Genomic DNA, 26843 nt, shown 5'->3' on the forward strand with positions numbered 1-26843 from the left:
CTAGCACTGTGCTATCATTATAGCTTCTTTTCTTGATAGACAGATAATCGTTTTTTTTTTTTTTACCTCTTTCCTCCTGTGTCTCCTCGTGACTCCGGGTTCCCTCGCTACTCCGCTTCGTGCGCACTCATAAAGTTTTCCAAACAAATGTAAAATATAGTCTATTGCCGCTCTGTCGTCTTCTCGTGCTGGCTGCATTCACTGCAGTCGGACATTGAAGATTTGCGTTCGTAAATTTTCAAATTGGCCATGACTTTTAATTCGCTGCTGCCAACTGGGGTGGCAAGGCTTTCTTTAAGGGTGGCATTTGCCCCCTCATGCCACCCCGGTAGATCCGCCCGTGCATTGTGCAATGTGTTAACAAGGAGATGAACAAATGCAGTCAGCTCTAGGTAACACCAGAGTGTTACACTAAAACATGCTCGTACACGCTGTGACACTAAAAGGCTTAGACAGTAATATATGGCTTCTTTTCCATCTGTTTACAGTGATCTGGTTGTGACAAGGCATGACAATTACCCCTCTCTCAAGCGATAAACTAATCATATCAAGCAAAAGCACTCAATCAAATTATTGTGCTCTGTGGCTACATAACGCAGTGACATTAATGCAATTTGTGGGAGCTGGGATGAATAAAGCAGTATTATTAACAAAACGTAATGGAACTCCCATAGGTAAATGAACATGCTAACAAGCAGCAATGTTGATGCTAAATCGAATATCTTTGAGCTATTTAATTCTAAAGCATCCCTTATAAATCAATTGACTATGATAGCTGATGCATCTATCAATTATCAATGAGACAAATAGATGAGGCTGCCATGTGTAAAATACATACCGGTATATTCACATTTACAAGGATATATACATTGTGTATTTAATGAATTATTGTATAGTAATAGTAAATTATTGGAAAAGTAAAAATGCATATTTTTATACAAAATGCTATATAATAATGTAAACATGAAAAAAATATAATATAATAATATAAATATGAACATTTATAATATGATTATGTTAACATATTTAAATATGTATTATTATTATTCAATTATCATAGAAATTTGTATACATAATTAAATATTTTTTTATAAATAATACTGATATAAAAATACTACACACACACACACACACACACACACACACACACACACACACACACATATATATATATATATATATATATATATATATACATTACAATAGCTGAATATAAAAATATGTATATATAAATAATAATAATGATAATAATAATAATAATAATAATAATAAATCACCTGAATGCATTTTAATATTATTGTCTAGTATTAACCTTATGTGTCTTATATAGCTTCTTATTAATTTTATGACTTTTGTTATTTATTCTGTTTTGCAATGAAGATATCTGCTGATATAGCCTGGTAATACCAGACTCTGCAACTTCACTTTGCTTCATAGAGTACAGAAGCTAAATGAAATTGAGCGGAAGTAGGACGTCTGACGTAGTCAGGCTACTGCTGATATAGTGTTCAGAAATATATAAATACAATGAACATACAGAATTAGCATAGCTTGTTGTCTTAAATATGGTCTCAGTCATGGTTTTTATTACCACAGTCTACTGTAACGAAGCCTACACATTCAAGAAATATATGAATTTTCCCATTAGGCCATTTTAGATTATTTAATAGTAAAAATAGTGCTCAGTACATGACTTAGTTATGAGCATCCCCAAGGATAAATATATCTTTTATAAAATCTACAGTAATTGTATGCATAATCTCAAAGTTAAATTATGTTTTTAAGCAAACACATATTTACCAAAACACACTTTTCTTAGAGGTTTGAACTGTTGAACCTGCAACATAAATGCTGGTGAAAATTATTATAAAGCACTAATATCAAAGAATAGCCTGGTGGGCCAAGGTTATCCTTCTATATTGCAACCATGGATCATAGTGAAGATGTCTTCCAGTGTGGCTTGACGGCCTGATGAGGGCTTAGAATAATAGAAAATGTCAACTGGGTTGAAGTATACAATGCCTTGAAAATGAATGTCTGGACACCTGGCACCCTCACACTTTTCAATCCTCTGATATGCAATATCATAAGCAGTGAATTTGCCTTGACTTGGTGTGAAAAAATGCTGACTTTGCAGAAACTTTCCTCCAAAATTGCTCATAGATGTCCATTCAAAGAAGTCAACCTCATAGAAAACCTCAAGGACAAGACCTGTAGTTGTGATGTATTTCCATTCTGTCTCTTGTTTGTGTGAGCTGTATTATTGCAGGTACTCCTGTAGTGTGATTTGTGGGAGCAAAGGGAAAAGACAATTGTGAAGGAAAGGTTTTTGGCTTCCTGGTTTTAAAGGGAAAGTTCAACCAATAATAAAAAAAATGCTGTCATCATATACATATGCTTGTTACGAGAATGACTTTCTTTAGATTTTTTAATAATATACCAGGCACCATAAAAGTGATCGATATGACTCATATGCCATATTCTAAGTCTTCGGAAGCTATACAGTAGTTTTATGTGAAGAACAGATTGAATTTGAAATCATTTTCACTGTTAATCTTCCAATCCAGTGAACTGTTGACAGCAGTAATCCAGTTATTGAGGGTTGAACTTGAGAGCTGAATCAGTTTAATTTGTGAACAAATCATTCACACTGGCTGGTGAACCAAATAGATTCACTCCAGATTCACTGAGAAGATTTAATTTAAAAGAATGATTTCATGATTGTGACAGTGCTACTTATTTTATAGTGCAGATAGAAAGTTTTAAATGCTTTAATTTCATTATGTTCCTTGTACAAAACATTCATCTGACTCCAGAAGACTTGCAGTATAGCATATGAGTTATATGTACCATTTTGATAGGACTTCCACATCGTCTTTAATGCTTAAATGGTTCAATTCTCATTCAGTGTAAAAACACTTTTTACAAGAAAACACTATTTCAGTCTTATGTTTACAGTTTTTCTTGATTGCTTAAACACTTGAGTCAGATTTGGTGAACTCTTACTGCAAAACTCTACACACATATCCCAACATTTCTCAGTGCTTACATCATGTGGTCATTTACAATGCACTAGCATGCAATATTGTTGACGCAAGTCAGCATAGCTTGAGCTCAATTAGCATACAGATACCCACTTGGAAACACTAAGAGACAAAATTTATCACACACCAGTCAGAACCTTGAAAAGATAAATAAAAGAGCCCAATTTCAGTTCATTCAGTTTTGGAACAATGGATCCAGAGAGACGTGATTGAAAAGGTTGAGGACACCAGAAAGGAAGAAGAGGATGAGAAAGAGCAGTAAGGAGTGGAGGAAGAGGTGAAGGAAGAGAAAGAGGAGGAGGGGGAGGGGGAGGACGAGGACGAGGTGTAAGGAGACAAGGAGTCTCAGATGAAATTTGTGCACTAGGGCTGCATTTACACTGCAGTAACACTGATGCCCAAATCCGATTTTCTGACTCTATTCGATTTTTTTGACGACCCGCTTACATCATCTTCTAAAAGTGTCCCGTATCCGATTTTTGCATTTACACTATACACTGCTGAAACTACCAAAACGTAGAAGTTCTGACCCAAAAAAGGAAGTAAAACAACACTAAATACAATGGATGCAGATGCAAATAAAATCATACAGTGTTTTGCATTCCACAATATTTTGAAAAGTCAACAAAAAAATCTGCAAAACATTGGTCTCTTACGGCAGAGCCTGAACCATGCAGTGAAAATAGGACTTAGTTGACCATGTCCTTGTCCATGATATGACTATGAGGGAGGCTGGGAAATGAGTTCAGCCAAACTTAAGTTGCTTCACCGTCACCTCGATCATAAGAACATTCTAGGAGGATAACAGGTAGATGTACCACAGTGTGTTCTACTGTAACTTTTGAGAGCTGTACTCTGTGACAAAACATGCATCAAATTGCCTTACATATGGATAGAGTTTCTGTCTGCTTCCATTTTGTAAAAAGGATGTGCAACAGTTACAGTAATCAGTACTTCTATTTCTGTAGGACACAGAGACGACGGAATGGAAGAAGCCTGACTAGACGTTACAGTTGATGTGTGACAGGGGTGGATCAGTCATGTAAGAGGATTTTACCCCCACTGCCTGGCTAGGGCCAGTATACCCTTGTATGTCTGTCCCAGACCAAAGATGTGATGTTGGGGTAGAATATTTTTGTTGATGTTTGGTGTATCGTACTGTATAGTACATTAAGGATAGAAAATATGCAAATGTACACAGGTGTTCATGATGTGAAATGTTCCTTGAGGGGGGAAACCACAAGCAACAACTTATTACTTGTTTTTGTTTTTGGTATTTGAAATATTGTTTTGAATTTATCTTACCAGTGTGTAAGACTATGTTGTAGTGTGTGTGTTATTGAGGGCTTGTGTGTGATGTCTGACGGGACGGGACTAGTTTTCTAAACTACGTTTGAGTTTCGATTCTTACCACCTGACGTCTGTGATTTTCATGTACCAATTCGGACGGGACTAGTATCTCCGTGTTTATTACAGAGGTGGGAGGGTCTGATTTGTGCATCTGGGCGTCACAGAGATCACGCGCTCTGTATGCGTGCATTGCATTCATTCAGAATGATTGCCATTAGTATTATTATACAATAAATACTAAATGGCTAGTATAGCAAAACCATGTTAATGTGTGGTTCCTTTAGTTTAACTTGTTTTCCTTTTTTTTTCCATTAAATGTAATTAAAACATTATGTAACTGAGTACATAAATGAACGTGAGTAATCTTACCTGATGCTGATATTACAATAGCCGGTATTAACAGTTTACTCTTGATTTTATTATTTGTATTATTTTTTTATTATTATTTTTTTGCTGCTAAGCAAATATATCAAACATCCGCGCGGTAAGAGCATCTACGGTAATTCACGTTGGCCAAAACACACAAGGAAACGCGTTGTGAAATAAAATATGAGCGGCAATCACAGACATTCGCATTCGGACTGGATTCGTTTACTCAGAGGATCACTGAGTTTGCTGAAAAACGGTAGGTAATTTGCTCTATCACAGAGGTTGTGTGAGAAAAACACACACGTGGCAGATTCGAAGGGGATTAAAATCACCAAGTACGTCTGTGAAACGCAGATTTTTCTAACGACCCCCTGTGAAACTAGTCCCGTCCGAAGGGCTATAGTTTCAAGAAATGTGTTTAAGCAATCGAGAAAAACTGTAAAGGGGTCATATGATGCAATTTAAATTTTTCCTTTCTCTTTGGAGTGTTACAAGCTCTTGGTGCATAAAGAAGGCCTGTAAAGTTGCAAAGATAAAAGTGTAAAATCCAAAGAGATATTTAAAGTTTAGACTTGTCCATGCCCTCCTAAAACGGCTTGTTTTAACATGACCCCTTAATCTCTACGTCACGATGTGGGAAGATTTGCCTCGTCACAGTGGGACACAGGATCACAGTATTGTAAGGAGCATTTCCAATTCCCAGTCCTTTTATAACATATATTTCATCATCATTCCAGTTCAAAACAAGTGTATATTTTCCAGTCAAAAGGCAATGAAGTGAGATATGAATTGTATTTATTTTCAGAGGTATATGATGTCACACTTGTCTGTGTGTGAAGACTCTGCAGGCAGCAGCTCAGGGCAAATCCATGAATGTATGTTCGGAAGTGTAATAAACTTTCCTGCTTAGGGAGTAAGGAGCGATGAATACAGTGCAGGGATCATATCAACTGGAACCCTGTTAATGCACGTAGTTATCTTCTAACAAGCTGATTATATGAATCAGGTGTGTTAACTAAAAGAGACATGCAAACTATGCAGAGCATATATATATATATATATATATATATATATATATATATATATATATATATATATATATATATGTAGTATATGTATGAATACAATATCATTGCATGTAGTCAGAAAGCAAAACCTCCTAGCTCCTAGATCATCAGGCATTGGACAATCTAGCCAGTGAAAGTCTCTCCTATAATGTATTGTGTATGCATTTTAGAATAATGTATTGTGTATGCCTTTAGAATAATAATAAAAATAAAATAAAAATATTTCAAAATTCCGATTATAAGCAGCCTCTTGAAAAATGCATACACAATGCATACACAATACATTATAGGAGATTGTCCAATGCCTGATGATCTAGGAGGTTTTGCTTTCTGACTACATGCAATGATATTGTATTCATACATATACTGTAATTTACAAAGCCACAGTGAAAAGACAAACCACAGAGACAGCAGAATATAGTGTATTATCATTTGGGGCACTTGTGGATTCTTGTCTGTGTGTATTGTGCTTACATATATTTACTTGCTGTATTTCTGTAAGATTTAAGCAGCAATTGTTCTATCCTAAAATGATTACATGTCTCCCGCTTATATTAGCTCATAGACATGCAAGTGGTGATGCTGGAATGAGACTGTTCTTTGTGATAAATATTCACTTGCTGATGACTGGCTCTGATAACCGATTTGTCTCCTGAGGTTATCTCCTGGGCTGTCTCATTAGGATATTTTTATCGCTATTTATCTCTTGTCAGTTTGGCTAGTTGCTACCTATAGAAATCCCCCCCCCCCCCGGAGTTAAGATGTAGAGGGGGGAATCCATAAAACTTGACATAACCTTTGAGTATCTCAGTGAAATGTTAACAGTGAATTTTGAGAGTCGAATAAATATAGTAATGAAAGCTCTCCATCAAAGCATGTCTGCTATTGTTTTGTTGTATTGAGAAAATGTCAATGACAGCAAAACATAAACATCATCAAGACGTAAAACCCCTGAATAATGTCAATATTCATCTACACATAGTCCTGTAAACCACAAACAGGTCACAGCATTTTCATCACTTTACGGAAGGTTAAATGAAAATAACCCACAAATCGTCTAGGAATTGGCCTTGTATGGAAAAACCGGTCTCTGTGGATTATCCATAATGGAAAATAAGTGGATGAAGAACACATTCAGATATCAAAAAAAGTCTTTGTCATCACCCATAAATGGGTTATACAATAAAGCCCTAATTAATGAAACACTCTAGTTGAATTTAAAGCTTCTCATCCAGCGGGTTTGCGGGCAACATTGCAGATTTATTCTCTCCTCCATCCCTCTTTGGCAATTAGGCCTGTGAAGGTGGGACCCCCTTTGAAAGAGGCTTTTAGATTAATCATATTATCTGTTGCTTCTGAAACACGAAGCTTTCTTGACCTCCCCTTCCATAAGAATCCATTATCTTAAACTATCACCGTAATCCTGGCTTTAAGAGGGGGAGCGGGGGGTGGTAAAATCAAGCCTAATAGATAGCAAATAAGATTAATCTATGATCTAAGTGCCGATTACACTTGGACCTGCCCTTGAACACCCAGGTGTAACCTTGAGATCTGCATCCATTGCGGGCAAGCAATTGGATTGAAAGTCCCCGAAGTGCCACAAGAAGGGGGGGAGGGCCTTTGGGTGGAACTTACCCCAGAGAGATCAAAGGCCAAGCAGCTTAACCCCACAAAACCTAAAGGTGTTGAACAACTTCAACTAATGGCAAAGCACAGTTCCATCCAAAGTAAGTTCACGTCCCCGCTAATGTTTCTTTTCTCTATTTTATTATAGTAATAAGCACAATAACATATATTGCAAATAACTAAATATTTTTCAGCTAATAATTGTAAATAGAAAAGGGGAATGACCAAGACAAACTGATCTGCTCACACAAGTATACACACACACACACACAAACACAAACACACATTTAATTTATAAATCGAACCCAAAAAGACCTAATTCACATTCTTTGTATGATAAAATTGTCATAGACTATCAGCAAGTAAAATATCACCTAGTTTTAGAAATATGAATGTAAAAACCAGAGCATGTGTATAATATAATATAATATAATATAATATAATATAATATAATATAATATAATATAATATAATATAATATAATATAATACACACTGAATAAAATTATAAACGCAATACTTTTGTTTTTGCCCCCATTTTTTCATGAGCTTAACTCAAAGATTTAAGTTTAAATCTATGCTAGTGAGCACTTCTCCTTTGCCGAGATAATCTATCCACCTCACAGGTGTGGCATGTCAAGATGCTGATTAGACAGCATGATAATTGCACAGGTATGCCTTAGGATGGCAACAATAAATGTCCACTCTAAAATGTGCAGTTTTATCACACAGCACAATGCCACAGATGTTGCAAGTTCTGAGGAAGCATGCAATTTGCATGCTGACTGCAGGAATGTCCACCAGAGCAGTTGCCTGTGAATTTCATGTTCATTTCTCTACCATAAGCCATCTCCAAAGGCATTTCAAAGAATTAAGCTGTACATCCAGCCAGCCTCACAACCACAGATCATGTGTAACCACACCAGCCCAGGACCTCCACATCCAGCATCTTCACTTTCAATATCGTCTGAGATGAGCCAACTGGACAGCTGCTGCAACAATCGGTTTACATAACCAAATAATTTCTGCACAATCTGTCAGAAACCATCTCAGGAAAGCTCATCTGCATGCTCATCGTCGGCATCGGGGTCTCGACCTGACTGCAGTTCATCATTGTAACTGACTTAAGTGGGCAAATGCTCACATTCAATGGTGTCTGGCACTTTGAAGAGGTGTTCTCTTCACAGATGAATCCTGGTTTTCAATGTACATGGCGCCGTGTGGGTCAGCTGTTTTCTGATGGCCCATGGTGGCAGTGGGGTTATGGTATGGGCAGGCGTATGTTATGGACCAACGAACACAGGTGCATTTTATTGATGCCATTTTGAATGCACAAAGATACTGTGATGAGATACAGAGGCCCATTGTTGTGTCATTCATCCACGAACATCACCTCATGTTGCAGCATGATAATGCATGGCCCAATGTTGCCAGGATCTGAACACAATTCCTGGAAGCTGAAAACATCCATGTTCTTGCATGGCCAGCATACTCACCGGACATGTCAATGGTTGAGCATGTTAGGGATACTCTGGATCGGCGTATACGAAAGTGTGTTCCTGTTCCTGCCAATATCCAGCAACTTTGCACAGCCATTGAAGAGGAGTGGGCCAACATTCCACAGGCCACAATCAACAACCTGATCAACTCTATGTGAAGGAGATGTGTTGAACTGCGTGAGGCAAATGGTGCTCACACCAGATACTGAGTGGTTTTAATTTTATTACATAAATTAATAGATAGATAGATAGATAGATAGATAGATAGATAGATAGATAGATAGATAGATAGATAGATAGATAGATAGATAGATAGATAGATAGATCCCTATTTTTTATTGTGCATAATTGGCTTATTTTGAATGATAAAATAAGCTCCACATTTTTGGCTTCCTATCTGACACTAAATATTTGTCTCAAAATTATCTCCTATGGAGATCGATTGTTAGTGTGTGTCTCTCATTCAAAGTTAAAATCGTCCCTTCTCTTGAATCCTTCAAATTCAATGCACCCAGACCTTCGGATCGATGCTCTTTTCAGTTGGACTCTGAAGCTGACTATTTGATTAATCTGCTTGGGTAGTCAGCAAAGAGGGCCGCCACACCACAGCAGACAGTTTCATGCCATTAGGACGGCTGGAGTAATGAAATTTCATTTAATTTGTTAGGAAGACAGTGCTAATGTTAAAAAGCTTTTGGATAATAAAAAAGTTGGGCGAGATCTGAGGGAAAGCTTTAAGTAATTACTCCAAGTGTCTCCGGTCCAGGTGTTAGAATATTTACATTACTGTCATGAAGGTCTTAAGAGTAATTAAATTAGTGTGGCACTTAAGTTCTTTATTTCACAAGTTATCTCCCCTCTCTTGAATGTATATGAACTGTGCGCACTTTGACTAACAAACGGAGACAAAGTCTTCGCCTCCATGTGATGTATTTAATTGGCACAGTGTTACTTAAATGGAAGGCCGGTCATTGCGCTTTCCAGTGTGCAAATGACAGACATAGCAACTAGCTGTTTAATCAACCATTTTAAGCCATAAAATGGTTTTCAAATTTTATTTTTTTTTCTTAAATACATAACTTGATGATACAGTATTTTGCAGTTATTATACACATGTAGCGCACCAAATTCTTTGGAAGTATAAATGTGTTAGTGGTTCAACTGATCATTTATTGGTAATAAATAATTGATAATAAATAATATTGCGGATAATAAATAATCAAATAATACTGGTCTTGTTTTTAAAGCTGTGAATATAGGCAGGACAAAATACATATGCATTATAAACTTTCACTCACTCATGGTTAAATTTTGTGGTTAATCCGCGTTAACACATGCGTGCCGAACCATGGGACTTGGTCCGTACAGAACATCGATCAACTACAATCCATTACACCTATAAAATGTATTGCAAATTATTGCACAGTATTATATTTATCCAATGTTATTCTATTTTCAAAAATAATTTATAAGGTAAAGTATCAATTACATTCTGCTTGTGATATATACAGCTTTAACATATGGCTGCCGCACTGTTAAATAGGTCTTGGGAACAAAATAACGATAAATCGGAGGATTGGTGCATAAATCCTGACATCTCTATCAGGGTATATCAGCATCCTACCTCACTCCACACTGGCCTCTCAAAGATAGATGAGGGAAATGGCCTGGAAATGTATCTGACTGCTGGCTTACTCTAATGAATAACCTCCACTTTAGGTCTTGCAATGTAAGCAGAAAGTCCACCTCGTAAGCGCTCCGAGGCCCTGTCATGAATCTAACCCGACAGCCGACATAATATCAGGGTGACAACACTTGTATGACTTCCATTTTCTTTGCTTTCTATTGATTTTCACTTAATAACTGGGGGGAAATACTAAACGTCTGTGCTGAGTACCTAATAAATCCTGCCTGAGCTTTTTTATTGAGGAGAATTTAATAAAAGCAGCAGGAAAGGCATTGGGATTTGTCTCTGGCTTGAGAGGACAGAAAAAGAACAGGGAAAGATAGAAGAGGAGTGGTGTGGTTAAAGGAACGAGGTGTAAAATATGCGAGGCCACATCATCATTAACTCACTTTGTATCACAGAAAGATCTTAAGTGCTGTATAGCACAATTTGCCAAAGGTCAAGCGGCCTCTCTTTTGGCACGTGTTTGATATTATCTCAGAATGGTACACATGCTATTTGCAACAAACATAGCATATTAAGCTAACCTCATCATCAAACTATGTGATGTTATAATACAGCATACTGTTAAAGAGCCACACAGATGGGAAATCAAAAATTACCTGTATTACAGTGTATGATGTAGCTGTCCATCAGTGTAAACCATGTGCAAAGTAATTAAACCAAAAAGTACACGATTTATAAAGTTATTGGCTTCTAAAGTAAGGAGTCGACTCTGAATAGCTGAAACGAGTTGTTATAGATTTCAAATCTTTTGCCCATCTCTATGTACGTCACTAGGAACACTTTGCATAATAATCTCCGCCTACCGTGTTGGGAGAAACGGAACTCTGACCTGCCCCACCCCCCACACAGACACTCTGGTTGGTGTTATAGCATCATGTCGAGGAGACAGTGTGTTTTTAATTGTAAAGGCAAGTTTGTTTTATTTTCACTGCCAAAGAATGAAGATCAGAAGAACCAATGGCTAAAATTCATTTTCACCACAATACCAGAGCAGTACAACAAATCCCTTTTGTTGTGTTCACAACATTTCACTGATGACTGCTTTTCTAATCTCGGTGAGTACAGCGGGATTTTCAAAGCATTTGGCCTTAAAAGAGGGTTCATTACCAACTTTATTTAGAACAACGAGCATCTCCGAATCACAACGCGAAGTATGATTATGAAGTTATGTGTCTGTTTTCTCCCGAGCGTCTTATCAGTATGTGTGCTGTCTGCAGCCCTTGTCTGTGCTGATCTTCATTTACAAACACGTAATTAAAATGAAGTGTAACTCCGTGAATACTCAACGAAGAGACATGAGAGAGATATCTATAGAAAGCTTGACATGTGTACTTGTGTACCGAAAACAGATATTCTGTGATAAAGTAATCCATATGAAAACAACGCAATGTCTGTTTTTCATGTCTCCCTTCTAATGTGACCACGCCCCCGCGCTGAACGCACTATTCAGATTCAAACTGAAACGCGCGGCTTGAATACACCCACACAGAAGAAAAAGCAGCTAGACTGTTCAGGTTTTTTATTTTACTGTTTATTTTACTGCTTCGCGGTGAGAGGAATAAGACATAATTCACCCCAAACAGATGCTAACGCATAGTTTAATGTGGAGGTGTGTACGGAACAACCAATCCAAACTGCTTATGTTAGTTGACACATCAGAACACAGTATGCTACCGAAAGGTGGGGTTTAAGGAAACTGAATCTTTTGAACAGCTTCGCGCGAACCGTTTGGGGATCTCTGAGAATTGAAGTAATTTTAAAATGATATTTTGACAAAATGACAATGTTTTTTAACCATGGATGGATTTAAACCTGTTGTACAGGACTTATAAACAGTGATAGGAAACTTAGAATTTTCGTCTTACTGGCTCTTTAAAAAATAGTTTTAAATAAAACAAAGATTATTGGAGCATATATATATATATATATATATATATATATATATATATATATATATATATATAAAATAATTTTATATGGTGTCTGAAGTAAAAGAATCGAAAACAAAAGGAAGGGCTGTCGCTGATTGAGTCCTGACTGAGCGTGCATTACCCGAGTAGCTTCTATCGTCCGCTGATGAGAATGGATAATAAAGTTTGTATTAAGATGGAGGAAGATGACGGTTATGCTGGAGCTGGGGCAGTGCATATGTTCCGTGTGCGCACCGTGGCGATTTTCAATCAGTACATGGCAAATTCAGTGAAAAGGAGTCGTGTGAGGCTGCGGCTGCGAGCGAGAAAGTGAGCTGCCATCAGGGGGACAGGGTTTCATATTTTATTGAAGCATCCCTGGGCACCGCCATTGGCTAGCGGAACCCCTACCTGCGGTTAGCATTACATTGACTCCCATTCATTTTGGCGTCATTTTGATAGCGCCTAACATTACATCTGAGGTGTTTAAAGACTCCATTTGTCCATTCATTATTTATAAAGAAACACAAAAATGTATAAAAGGTCCCATTACCTTGTATCTTACGTTCTGGCCCCGTAGAGGCAGTTTTTGTAAAAATAGGCTAACGATTGCGTCATAACCTGCGACTCTCTGTCACACAGTAGAAAAATTACCATATGGAAAGAAGGAGAAGCTCGCAGGCAATCTTTTACTGTCTAAGAGGCTATCGGGGGGACGAGGAGGCATAAAGTCAAGTGAGAAGCCCATAGAGAGTCCATAAAAGAAACGGGACAAAATTATTCAACAACGTCTGCAAGATTCGGTGGGTGATTCAGATTTCTCTTGGCACAGCGATTAGAAGACTTGGCACAGCGATTAGAAGAATTGTCAGACAGGTTGCTCATGTGACATCTACGTCATCAAGCTCAGTTTGACCCCCAGGAAGTGTGTGCTTCTAATTGACTTCACTTGTGTCTGTTGAATCCAATGGGGTCGCTGTGTCCATTTCTTTTACTGTCTATGGCTGCCATTACCAGCCGCTGTCGCACACTATGATGTCAGCCGCTGGTGGCACCAGTGCGTCGAATTCACGAGAAGAGACTGGACTAAAGGTAAACAATAATGGCGGCACCCGTGAACTGAATCAGCCGGTTGGAATAAAAACACCAAAAGACTCTGACAGAACAGACTGGGAGGCTTTTCATGCCCAATTTGAGTTATTAGCTAATGCATTTTCTTGGTCAGAGGAACATAAAGCCCTTCAGCCTACTCTTTATCTGACAGATGATGCACTTTCATGTTTGTTGCTGCTTGACACTAGTGAGAGGGCTGATAATAGTGCATTGGTTGGTGCATTGAAACGCCGCTTTGGACAATGTTTCCGATCTGAACTTCTCCACTCTGAGTTGCACAGCCGTCAGAGGATACCAGGAGAACGATTACGAGTTCTGACCAACGATATTGAATCCCTAGCAAGGGGGCTTATGCACATATTCCACCATCAGTGCAGAGCGAGCTGGCACGCGATCAGTTCATTAGAGCTCTTTGTCCAGCAGAGCTGTGCATACGTACACAGCTCGCACACCCACGTGATTTGGCAGAGGCCTTAGAGTTGGCACTGGAGAGAGAAATGGCAGTTGAAGCAGCAATGCATGGGTCAGCAATTGGCCCCTCCCACACCATCAGGGCAGCTGGAGGGGGTGATATAGCATCTCCAAAACCTGAGTGGCTGAATGAGATTACAGAGATGATTTGTGGGTTGGCGTTGCCTCCACCCAGGCGGCAGACACAGGCCCGTCTTTGCTGGGGGTGTGGTCAGCCGGGACATCTGGTTAAGGAATGCCCTACACTGACTAAGAATTCGGGAAACAGGGAGGGGGCGCAGTAAGCGGGACGCTGCAGACCCCCAGACCTATGTCCCGCTCATCACCAGAACACACAGACTGGCCCACAATGAATAATGGAACTAAAGAACATGGGGTGGTTGTGGTGGGCAGAACAGCCATATCAGATTATCCCTATTTGCATTGATGGCATTGAATGCACCACCCTAGTTGACACAGGGTGTACAGTGACTGTAGTTCATCCTGATGTGGTGCCAGATGGAACGCAGCTGGAAGACACAGCAATTCAGCTCCACACAGTAACCGGTGATCTGGCACCAATGAGAAGGAAGGGGCTGTTAACACTGACTGTGAGGGGCATGAACATGCAGCATCCAGTGTGGGTGGCTAATGTGCAGAACAGTTGTATCCTGGGATTGGACTTTTTGAGGGATCATGGCTGTCAGTTAGACCTGCCCAAAGCCACGTTGAGTTTTGGCAATGGTCATGTGGTGAAAATGAGGTCACCAGGAGCTTGCAACACTGATGGACTTGTGGTTGGGTTGTGGGCATGTCACCTTGATGACAAAGATGACCCATGCTGCACAGCACACCCAGTGCGTCCCTGCAGGAGACCCTGTTACTACAAAATTGGCCTGGGTCTGCTTCTGGGAGATGCAGTGAAACAATGGGAGTGCTGTGAGAGATAATGAAGACTAGCACCAGCGAGTTGGGCAGGCAACAACAAGAACAGTTGTGGGAGCTGTTATTGGAGTTTTGTGACTGTTTTGCCTGTGATGAAGGGGATCTGGGTCAAACTACCCTGGTACAACACAATATCGACACAGGGGACGCGGCAACCATACGTCAGCGACCGAGATTCGTGCCCTTAGGACGACAGGAGGCAGCAGAGTAGTCCATACATAAAAGAGATATTTTGTCACACGGCAAGAGCTGTTGGCTGCCATCTCTGCCATCAGGCATTTTAAGTACTACCTGTGTGATCAGCATTTTACCATATGCTCTGACCATGCCTCCTTGCAGTGGCTGATGACGTTCAAGGAACCAGAGGGCCAGGTGGATTGTTGGCTGGAGGAACTGCAGAGTTATGAGTTCACTGTAACGCATCGTGCTGGGGAACGGCATGGCAATGCCGACGCTCTATCGACACGGCCATGTAGTATGCAGGAATGCAGGTATTGTGAGCATAGAGAAGCCAGAGAGCTGAAGCTTAGTCTGAAGGTGGATGGAAGCGGTGGGGTCGAACTGGTCTGCTGGGAGCTACAAGATGTGGATGTCACTCAATGGATGGAGAATCAGAGGTGAGACCCAGACCTGCAGCCGGTGATGCTGTGGCACAGCAACGGCCACAATGGGAGGAGGTAGCGGCCATCTCCCCATTCCCCAAGGGATTGTGGGCCAAGTTCAAATGTCTACAGCAAGGGGGTTTTCCAGTGGGCATGGGTGGTGCCAGCAACAGGGTAAAAGAGATGGCAGGTCGTGGTGCCTCAGGACATGCAAGAAGCAGTGTTAAAGGCCATGCATGGCTCTGCTATATCAGGCCATTTTGGGGTGAGAAAGACACTTAGATGTCTACGTCAAGCCTTCTACTGGGGATGGCTGAGGCGGGATGTGGAGGACTTCTGCAGGCGCTGTGATTTTTGTACAGCACGGAAAGGGCCTCAGGGTCAGTCTAGGACCCAGCTACAACAGTGGGGGAGCCGATGCAGTGGGTGTGAGCGGTCATCATGGGTCCATTTCCTCGCACCAAGATGGGGAATCACTTTGTTTTGACCGCTAAGGATTACTTTACAAAATGGGAGATTAGGTCCCCTGCGGAGTTGGCCTTTGGTCGGCCCCCAGGATGCTCCACCTGTTCATGCTGCACCTGAATATGCTAGACAGCTCCATGACCGCTTGGACTCTGCCCATGCATATGCCAGGTGTGTACAGTTGCCTCCTAGGGGGTGCAAAGTGGGACTGCATCGAGATAGCCTGGCTCCTTACTGGGGCACTGCAACACCGCAGGGCAGCACAGTACTTCTGTCACAAAATGCTGGGACTCCAAGGGGGTCAGAAGGGGTTATCAGCTCAGCTGATATGGGTAGTAGTGGCCAGCAGGTGACATCTCTGTCCAACGCCCCTCAGGGTGATTGTTTACAGGGCTCAGAGGAATCATTTCCGGAAATCCAAGCAAACACACTCCCCAGGGGAGATTTGGAGACTTTGTCCTCGGGGTCGAGGACTTCAGTAAGAGGGGGGTAGTGTATCATGTTCAAAATGTTGTTGTGTTGTAGATAACAATGTGCTTAATGTTAATTGTGTACTTTATTCATTTTTGTGTTGCAAGCTGTTATTGGATGTTTGAGTTGGATCTTAAAAGAGGCTCCACCCCTGTGTGTGTGTAAGGGGAAATGAAGAGAAAGGACGGGGAGAAGAGTGCCTTGCAAGTTCAAGTGCAGTTCTCTTGGAAGTCGGGGGGTGTAGGGCGTGGGTTTTGGCCGACAACAGCCCAAATAAACACCCCTTGTTCATTAAAACACCTCATTTACTATATATTTTGTATCTCACTCTGATTTGTGTAACATCAAACTATTTAGGGTTATGTACGTAGGGGCATAAACACTATGAGCAATGTCTGCCTTGACAATATCACAATTAAAAATCAGTATAATAGGTTTCTTCATTATAGGATTCTTCACCCCCAGGTGTTCCCAAGCTCGACTGGGCACCACATGAATCTAATAAAAAAGCCTTTATAAATCAGATTTTATATCTGGATAATTTGACAAATTGTGGCATAAGGTTAGACTCTACTCTCTAATGTAAATTTTTACATTATTTCTTTGTGTATGGGCTTATGTGAATTTTATTTATTTTTGAAGAGTTTGTTCTTGAATAGGTCTGGCATGTAAAAACATTTGTCCAAATAAAATGATAAAAATAAAAAGATCTACTGAAATTACTTCCAGTTTAACCACGACTGTAGAAATGGAAGGTCAAGTCACACATTGCATCGTGGGATCAGAGTAAGCTCTGTTATGTACTACAAAATTGTCCATGCATAAACAAAACTGCATAGTATATAGCATACACATACAATATACTACATAATTAGTAAAAGGTAGTTACGTCTCTAACTATAACTATATACTTTGTTGATCTAATGCTTTCCAGAAGGGAAAATATACATTCAATCGATATAGAGCTCAATAAATACTTGTATCTTAAATGTCACTATGTAAGCTAAGTTGTAGTGATTTGAAAACATTAGCATGTGTTAGCATCATCATTTAACGATCCAGTTTTATCAAACCAATTCTAGCTAAAATCTAAATTAGCTGCATGAGGACAAAATTCTAATCCCAATGTTAGGTCATAATCACAATGAAAATATCTGACAGTACAAACCAGTGACAACCTATGAAACTGCATGACATAGCTAACATCCGCCTTACGGCCTTATAACGATGAAAATAGCAATAGAAAGGTGGTTGTTTCGCCACACAGCTGTCAAATACTGGAGGAAATATGTGTTTGAACAGAAATGTCACCTCTCATATTTCCCAGACTTCCCTCCCCTTTAGTATTTCAGGCCTTTGTTTGTTTGGCTCTGGCTGGGCTGAGATCAATAGCAATAATTCAGCTCGCAATTAGCAGCTCATCCGTTGTAATAGCACATCGCTGGTGCTAAGCAGAGAGACCTTTGGAAAAGATTTAAGCCCACTAAATAGAGTTTTTATGTTCTCTTTTTTCATTTGCTTCATTCTTTACCAGTAATTTACAACTGTACCTGTGGGTACGCTGACTAACAGTATTACATTCTTAATGGTGTGAGACCACGTTTGGATCAATGCGCTCTCGAATGAGCCATAATTTGTTGATGATTTCAGGATATGGTAAAATAGTATTTGGGCTTGTTTTTGTTTGTTGTTGTTTTTTCACACTGATAAATATGTTTGCAGATCCATAGTCCCAAATGTAAAAAATCTGGGAGAAAAATGGAAATTTAAAATACAGAAATGTTATGATGTAAAATAAAGAAGAAAAAAATCAGCATTATTTCTAGGTAAATATTTAAATGATACTAACTTTAAATTTTATATATATATATATATATATATATATATATATATATATATATATATATATATATATATATATATATATATATATATATATATGCATTTCCATGAATTATCCTGGTATTATAATAACATTTTTAGCTATTTGTTCATTATTTTTTAGATGCTAAATCATTCCTCCTGAAGTTCCAGTTGAATATAACTGTGTTTCACCTTCCTTGGCTTCAAGGAAAACACTGCTTGTCTTATTAAAAGCGTAATGTCTGATTGGTTTCCAGCGGCACCACTGAATATGCTGAGATCATCAATCTACGATGTAGGACTGATCTGCATAAAATATACATTTATTCATTAGGCAGATCAAGTCTCAGCCATGGAGGATGAACAGTACTTTCCATGTGGCACACTTACACTGAAATAAATATTACATTTTGGGAGGAAAAATTTGAAAAAGGCTTTGGAATAAATGGAGTAAATTTTCCGATGATAACATATTTTTTGAAGATCACTGTAACCTCACTGTTTTTGTTACAGTAACTCTAACCCTTAAGTAAACTGAAAAACCTATTGCTCTTTTGAGAATACAATTAGCTAGTCAGCTGTCTAAAATTAGATCCCAGATTATGGTAGTGAAAGTAGAACACAGAACTGAACAAATATAGGTAGCGTCTTACAGTAAGAACGCCGCGCTGCATGTGTGTTACATCATTCTATGGTCTAAATATGTTTATATGGATTATATAAAATTATGGTGTCTTCTAGAGTAAAATATTTTTTTATTATATATATAATATATAGCACCAAATCAGCATATTAATATGATTTGTGAAGGATCATGTGATGGTGAAGCCTGAAGTAATGGCTGCTATAAATACAGTTCTTTCAGATTTACAAAATACTACTGATTAACGAAAATGCATAATAAATTAACAACAATGATTCCACTGACACACTTGGATTTAAGTTGACAAAATATTCAAATTAAATTGATATACCCAATAGGTGTTGAATTTGGGTCGATTTTCCTCTACAATACAAGTACAGTTATATGCAGTGGCGTAGCCAGGGGAGGGGCCATGGCCCCTCCTGAAAACTGATTGGCCCCCCAGTGTGCCCCCACCCTTCTACTTGTCTCTCACTCACAAATTCAAATCATAATCTTCGATTAGCGAGTTGTTGCAGTGCAAGAAGTGTTTGGTACTAACGTTAATGTCTTTCAGTGTTAGACAGACCAGGTTCGATGACGATGTTATCTCCTAGAGCAGACCAAGATGTTAATCATTATATTTACTATGCTCCTCTGATGCTGAATGTAGAAAGTGTTAACTGTGTTACGATTTACTTTTTTTTTTCGGCCGAACCCGCCGATATAGGCAACAACGCAATTTAAAGCAATGGTTTAAAAAAAAGTATAACAGCAATTCTAATAAAGTCATTATTGGATCATGCAGTCGATTAGCGACTTTTTTCACTTAAGTGAGGTGACGAAACAAATCGTATAATGTTTATCTAACGCTCCACACTTGAGACTTTTTTTTTATAGTCTATGGGTGAGACACATGCAAAAACATCATTTTTTTTACTGGTCAGTTTTGAGATTTGGGGCTGTTTGTCTTCAATAACATGTCTTCTTTCAGACTTGTGGTGAAAAAAAAAATACACATATAGGTCTTTATTTTTCTACACCTTTAGTCTATTTGCGTCTGTAGATTTCTCATAAATTCAGTTGGTGTTCTAAATCACCATGGTGCTCCTCGATTGCTGTCTGCACCCTTGAAACAAATTATTGAATATGATATTTTTAAATCAATATGCTCAAGATTAATTAGCCTTGATATAAGTAGATTTTGTTTATAAATCAATGCAAATTTACTGCAACTGCTGCTATGCAAATTGAATGGGATGTGGATAATAAACAAAAACAATTTATTATATTAAATGTATATTATATTAATTCATTAATTGTGTATTTATTTCTATGAATTATTAATGTTATTCTGCATTTATATAAATAAGGCTATTATATATATATATTATATAAGGCTATTATAAATAAATTCTATTATTATTATTTGTGAGTTGTACACTATTCATACATTGGATTATTTTATTTATTTCAGTTTTCTTTCACTTTTGTAAAGTGAAAAGTTAATACAAATTGTATTTGATTGTTTTGATTTATAGCAGTGAATAACTGCTATTAAAATATAATAGGGTATCACTGTTTATTACTGATTTTAAAGGTTACTGAACTCTTGAAATGATTTGGATATACCTTTCAAACAACACAAGATTGGCCCCTGGTTATATGACCTTAAAATACACTCCTGTCACATTAAAAAAGGGAAACACACCATTCTGGAGAAGAGAGAGTCTCAGGCAGTTGAAAATGTAACAGTAAATTAGCACATCAATTGACATAAAAAGTAGCAATGTAGTTAGTTCCATGTTTTAATAAATCTAAAGGAAATCAGCTTCAACTGCTGCTGAAAAGAAAAGAAAAAGGCAAGAACGCTTTTGTTATCTAGAAATAACAGAATTGTTAACAACTGACCATTTAAATAATGTCATTATATGTCTTCAGAGTTAAATTAATAAGTATTATTTGGCATGCATTTGTGATATAGGTGCTTCTTCTAGATGCATGCAATATTATAAAAGAAAAAAGCCTCAATTCATGGATCAGTTGAATTCAATTTGAGTCAGTAAGAAGCTCAAGCTAAAAATTGACATGTTAAAAGTGAATAAATAAAGGTCAGCAAATCAAAATAATGGACATGCTGCTGAAAGTTTGGATCATTCATACACATGTCGGAATGGAGTGGAGGGACTGAAATGCCTACAAATGCACGAGTGGATGGAACCACAGCAATTTGTGGGACACAAAAGCACAGGAGAAGCTCTAGTCTTTGGCTGCTCTGAAGCACAATGTATCCACTGTATGAGGCTTAGGTTTCACAGGTCAGGCCGTGATATCAGATACTGTACTGCAAACCACATTCTGTCATACAACTGATACAGTGATATTCAGCACTCTACAATAAATACAACAAATCCTCTTGCGATAACAGAGCAGCTGCGTGGAGTCTGCAAAAAAATAAAAAATAAAAAAGTAAAGTATTTATTTGGTAGTATGATCTTTACTTTGTAATTCTTTAAAAGCAGTGGGTGGGGGGTTTCCCCATACTAGATGCCACACAAGCATAATGTTTTCCACACATTAAAATATAATTCATACTGTATAACTGCATTTTGTTCTCACCGTCTCTGGAGACAACAATGTAAGCCAAGCAGTTAGTTGAAAAATGTATCAACCTTCCTTCACATTTGAACAGCCTCTCTGTCTCCTAACCTTTCCTTTCTTCTTATGAGAGAGAGCAGCATTGGGTCAAGTGATTAAACTGGGTATATTGTAATGGATACTTTTTCTCACAATTGAAGGCTGAGGTGAAAGATTACCAGACAATTGATTCGCTGGAACGAGGGGAAACCGGCTATGTGAAGACGATAACCCACACTGGTCAAGAATCAACCTTTGCGTCAATAAACAGAGCTGCAATTAAAACTCCCAGTCACAACCCACCTAAAAGAACAAACAGGCAAGTTAGTTAGATAGCAGAGCTAAAATTATCCACCAGGGCTCTTCTCACGCTGAAACATTTGAGGAAGATTAAATGTCTGACTGTTTCTCTAAATGACTTTGGGCAGTGAACTACTTTCTCATGAAATAATATAGCATATACAGTAGTCACTATTTCTGTTTTACAAAAGCAAGAAGGAATTACATTCTTTAATATAATGTATGGTAAGTTTTAATGTTGTTCAGTTCACAACTAATATATGATGTAAAGGCATAATTGGCTGTAGTCTCAGGAATCGAGTCTCCTGTAATCAGCAGTCAGGACATTTTAATAATCCCACTGATAAACATTAAATACATCATCTTACAGGAGTCACGAACAAATGATAATCAACTTTTACTACAATGATAAATCAGTCCTGCATTAACATATTGCAAGTGAGGAATCATTGCTTGATTGAAAACAGCTTTTAAAGACTATGCTGACAGAAACCGCAGTGCTTTCAAACACTTACATGACTCGTGATGCACATACACAGAAGATGGATACCTCAAACCCATTCACTCGTCATTAAAGCTGTATTACTTCTTAAGTTTGAAAAATCTGCCTCTTGATCTTGTTTGCAAACTCACATTCATATGCAAATGACACAAAGGTGGATATGGGAACATTTTTATAAAATCTAAAGGATAAAAAGGTGGAACATTTTGTGAAGAAAATTTGTTATAGAATTCAAAGTCTAAAAAATCTTAATGTAGTTGGACACGAGTCAAATTCTAAGATAATAATGACTGTAACACCTGAGTTCGGAATAATTTTACACTTTTGCCTTTTTAAACATTTTATGCTGTACAAAAAAGAAGTCAAATACATAGATCTGTGTGTTTTCGCTCACTGGAGTCGAGATGAACAGTGTATGTTCTTGCCCAGATGCATTACATCACCAAGGCCAAGGCAATGAGGAGAAATTAGCTGGGTGAAATATGAGAGGAGAGAACGACTCACATATTAGTTAACCTCTCTTAATTAACACCACTCGACTAAGGAGTCCTCATTAAAGATGTGCCAAAGATTTATCAGACCTTATTTGCCTAATAGGGACCTGACTGAGGAGGTCTAGGCCCCAGTTGAGGTCACAAAGGTTAAAGAAAAAAGGCCCACGGCAATGAAATGCCAAAATATAATCTGTCTCTCGAAGTGGAGCATAGACAGAAACACAAATTATGCAAAGGGCTACAATTTTTTATATTATATTATATTATATTATATTATATTATATTATATTATATTATATTATATAGCTTTGTCTTTTATGAATTCTTTATTCTTCTATCAAGAGTAAAAGCTGTCTCTTGAAAATACAACTGTACAGTAAAAGAGAGGTTTACATTAGATAGTGGCAATGGGACAGAATTTTGAGTTGGTCCAGGGAGGGCTGTGAATATTTATGAAGGTCAGAGATGAATTGTTTATCATTGACTGAAAGGTAAATGTCCTGCCATTCCAAGGACTTTCAGCCGGCTCCTCTTACTGTCACTGTGCCGTGTGTGTGTGTACGAGTGCGTTTAACAGCTTGAGCAGGCAGCCGGACAGTTTCCTGTGTTTGTGAGCGAGCGTTGTCGGCCCCCTCTCCCTCTCCTGCAATGCTATTATTCTGTCAGGAGCTGCAGTGTTTTCCTGGGGAAAGGAAGTTATTTCATTTCCAGCTTTTGTCTGGGCCTGAATGCGAGCGGCGCTCTTTCAGCAATATTCGCTCGTTTCAACTCCCTTCTCCATCCGAACAAAAATATACACCCCCTGTCTTGGTCCAATAACTCACGTTGGGCCCAGAAAAATAGCAACTTCCTTAATTGGTTTAATTTCCCTCAACAGATTCTGGACGGCTGTTTCTCCTGGCCTCAGCGGATCCTTATCTTGCGTTTTCCATCAGGTCTACAGGACCTTGCCAGTGGAATCAACCAAGAGAGAGAGAGAGAGAGAGGCCCGGATGGGAGCGTCCCAGTCTGCTTAGCGAAGGCCAAAAGGAAGCCTGGAACAGCACAATAAACTATGGATTGATATTCAATTATGTATACAGACGAGTACCTGTTCTTTTCCAACTAACCTTGTGCAACCTGTTTATTACAAACAAGCAAGTTCAACATGTTTTCTTTCATATACTGTATCACATTTTGGGATGATAAAACACATGTTTCCATTCTAATATATTAAAAAATAATAATTATTTGTGCAGTTATGAGCAGCCATTACTCAAGTCCTCAGTGTTACATCATCTTTCCGACAGCATTCTAATATTCTTATATGGTATGTATATTCACACAATTTTGTCTTCACAGAGTGCTGTTTTGATGTGATTTACACAGTAGGAGGATCTGCCCGAGTGGCGGGTGGATGGGGATGATTTGTGAATTCAGGACATGTGGTCAAATGGCTTAAAATGTAGAGCCGCATGAAATGGGTCAAATACTGGTTATGTAATGAGCCACGCTAAATAAGAGTCCAGTGTAGCCCCACTTAAGCAGCAGACATTACTCAAGGGCTCAACCACAGGCAGACGTGCTCACATATGAGTTGATGACATTTGCCTTCACATGTAAACACTCTGGGTTACTTTACTTGCTTGAGTCACACTTTAGTTTGGGGACCAATTCTCACTGGTAACTAATTATTAACTATAACTTTTGCTTCAATGTACACTTAAACTGCTTATTAATAATATTTTGATGATTATCAATAGTTAGTAAGCTACAGTAGTTGTATTTTAGGTATGGGGTAGGATTAAGGGATCTAATAGCCAAGCAGAATAAGGCATTAATATGTGATAAATAAACAGCCAATATGCCAGTAATATGCATGCTTATGAGCAACAAGTTATTAGTAAGAATCGGTCCGTACACTAAAGTGTTACCCTTACTCCTTGTACTTTGCCTAACAACTATCTTTTCCAGTCGCTCCCAGCTGTTAAGGGGGCCGATATGTTTTCACATTGGCTCAGTAATAAGCCATTAGCGCTTAGCTCAGTGGCTAGGTCAGTTTTGGAAATACAGTTTGGTGCTAGTGTGAAAATATACAGCATCTGAAAGTCACAGACTTGGTTTTGACAAATGTTTGTTCCAATACTCCTCCTCACAGATCCTGGCAGGATTCTGGCAAAATGACAAATTTTTCATTATTATTATTTTTTTTTTAATTCAAATCAATAGAACATTTGTGATTCATTCTAAACTATAATGTTATTGGATTGGCATAGAAAATATTGCATAATAATGCAAAAAAAATACAGTTAAACCTACTAAATTATGACGCTGTGATAAAGTTTGCTTGTGACCTTAGAATAGTACCCATAATAATACTCAATGTCTCACCAAAGTGAGTGAAAATAAACCAGCAGGCAGTTTCTTCCCTTCTGTAATTCCCAGCTCTCAGCTGCTGTCCACCTATTTGCACAATATATGACCTGTCTTGCAATGGAGGGGAGCAGACACATTAAGAGCAATGAAGCTAATGATATCAGAGCACTCTGCAGAGCACATCAGTGCACGGGGATGACAAACCTGTCAAGTGGCATAATCTAAGAGGCAATCGTAACATCCTCAGAAAACCATGTTGCTGCGCCCCCTTCCTTCCTCCCCCTCTACCTACAATCCCCTAATAATGGAGCGTCCATAAATTCCAGGTCTACCGCAAGACAGCAGGTTCACACATAATAGCCAATGGCATGGAGGGATGATAAATACAGGGGGAAAATGGTTGTCAGGCTGGCAGCCCAAGACCTTGTTACAAAGTCTTAATTTTCGACCATGCGCTCTTTATCACCAGCTTGTTGCGAGGTGATGTTTTTTTTTATTCTCTCTGTGATGGAGTCTGGGTGTCATCTGGTGTTCTTTCAGTGAAGCCCAATGTGTTGCATCTTCTCTACAACATTAACAATACCAAGCAAAATAGTAAAATCAGTTAAATAACTGTAGCTCCCAGATTCTGGAACAGTCTCCCTCTCTATATTAGACCTCCCACTTTTCTACATTTCTACTTCTACATTTAAATCTTTATTAAACCACTTGGTAACAATTTAGTATAGGGTCCAATTCACACTAATAACTACTTGCTTATTAGCATGTCTATTATTAACATATTGGCTGTTTATTAGTGCTTATAAAGTACATATAATGCTTGACATCCATAATCCTACCCAATACCCTAAACTCTACAACTACCTTATAAACTATTAATAAGCAGCAAATAAGGGGTTGATTGATGCAAAAGTAATAGTTAATGGTTAGTTAATAGTGAGAATTGGACCCTAAAATAAAGTGTGCCCAAAAACTTATCAGTGTTCTTTATGTTTTGAATGATGGCGTTTATATTTTTACATTTTTTTTTCAAATTTTTGATCCGATGTGTTTTATATGTTTTACTTAAACCTAAAAAAGGGGTAAATTTAGATTATATGGCATGATTTTTCCTTAATATGACTATAAATCTTTTATGTAAGTTGCAGTAATGGTCATTTTCAATATTTTATTTTTATTTTTTGGCACTGTATTCTAGGTACCTTATTTAACTATTTGTTGGAATTAAATGTAATATAAACAATAGCATTTATTTTTTTGAAATTGCATTAATTAGGTTTATGATGTGATCAACAAATTCATAAAGAAAAAAAAATATGTAAACGGGTCAGTTTAGACTTTTGATTTGTACTGTTCTCGTTTCCTCACAAAGAAGCAGTGTAAAAAATACTGTATAAATACAGTACATTCATATTTTGTTGCATTCATTTTTACTAAACAAAACAAAATATATTTGCATTGTACAAA

This window comes from Carassius gibelio, chromosome A18 (genome assembly GCF_023724105.1).
Source record: "Carassius gibelio isolate Cgi1373 ecotype wild population from Czech Republic chromosome A18, carGib1.2-hapl.c, whole genome shotgun sequence".
NCBI classification, from domain to species: Eukaryota; Metazoa; Chordata; class Actinopteri; order Cypriniformes; family Cyprinidae; genus Carassius; species Carassius gibelio.